This window comes from Cynoglossus semilaevis, chromosome 6, assembly GCF_000523025.1.
Source record: "Cynoglossus semilaevis isolate Cse_v1.0 chromosome 6, Cse_v1.0, whole genome shotgun sequence".
Classification (NCBI taxonomy): domain Eukaryota; kingdom Metazoa; phylum Chordata; class Actinopteri; order Pleuronectiformes; family Cynoglossidae; genus Cynoglossus; species Cynoglossus semilaevis.
The window spans coordinates 14,626,132-14,627,328 of record NC_024312.1 but is presented as its reverse complement, the minus strand read 5'-3'; the positions used below and the strand labels follow the sequence as shown (position 1 = coordinate 14,627,328).

Below are 1,197 nucleotides of genomic sequence, written 5' to 3'. Positions count from 1 at the left end.
ATGATGTTCTTCTAATCTGCAGGTTCTTCCACGCTGCGTACGAGGAGTTTGTCAGGAGTCAAAGGTCATTTTGGTCCCATCAACTGTGTGGCTTTCCACTCTGACGGAAAGAGGTTAATGAGACCAACACAGCTTTTGATTGTGTTAATTCAGCTTGTTCTTGTCATTACATTCATTGTGCTTTCTATGTCATTAACATGTGGAGCAATGGAGAAGACTTAGCAGATTGGACAGATTGGCCAGGTAGAGTGAAGGAGCAACTTTATTTGTAGCAGATCACTTGTGTTTTACTGAATTGTGTAACTTGAGCTGTATTTGATTGCTATTGTCACTAGCAGACAATAGAAAGAGAGCAACTTTATTTGAAGCAGATCACTTCTTGTTTGTTGGACTTGTCATTACAAAGTTGTAGTGACTTTCATTGTGTAACTTGATTGCTATTGATACATTTTTCTGACCTTTTTTTAGTTCATTTCTTGACTTAGTTATATAGTGCATTCATTGTGTAACTTGATGTCTTGTAAACCTTCCAATAAAAGAAAATTGTTGCAGCTTTGTGTGCAGATATTTGAAGATAGAAGATATTGAGCCAAAGTGATTGGGGTTTACCATTGCCTTTTTGGGCGTGCATTGTCAAAGTCAAGGGTATAAGTAATAGAAAAGGAAGAAAAGAGAAAAGGAAAAAAAGTTTGGTTTTTTTTTTACTTTTTTTTTTAACTCAAACTAACTAGTAAAAAGCTAAAACTAAGTTACAAACCAACCAGAATACTTCCACAATGTACAGAACTATAACATCATTTTACTCTTTTAATTTTTAACAAAACACTTAACATTTACAAAACATGCATTCAATCACAAAGTCCATAGATACACATTTAAAAACAATACAAGTCAAATTACAACAGTTCCTCTCACCTTTATTTTAACACTTAAGGTAAAGATGGACAGATCACATACTCATAACCACCACATGTGCTCACATGATTTAACAAATGTCCCATCATCAGGAGTGGAACAATTTGGTTAAACCTCTATGTTTGGCCTGAAACACCAATAAAGACAACATTCCATGCAAATGCTCTCATATGATGACACCATGTTCAGTGTTTAGCACCAGCATGTTACAAAACACTTCAATTAACCACTGCAATCTGAATGCAAAAATGCAACAACAAAAAAAAGTCCCAGAAATGCCAT

At 34.8% G+C, this 1,197-nt stretch overlaps 1 protein-coding gene across 1 annotated transcript in view; it reads left to right on the top strand.

The window, feature by feature from the left end:
• phrf1 (PHD and ring finger domains 1) overlaps positions 1 to 551 on the top strand; it is a 75,889-nt gene extending 75,338 nt beyond the window's left edge. Inside the window, exon 24 of the mRNA XM_025055932.1 lies at positions 23 to 551. The gene's annotated coding sequence lies outside the window, so the exon portion shown is untranslated. The remainder of the gene's footprint in view (positions 1 to 22) is intronic.
• The last annotated feature ends 646 nt before the right edge of the window (positions 552 to 1,197 follow it).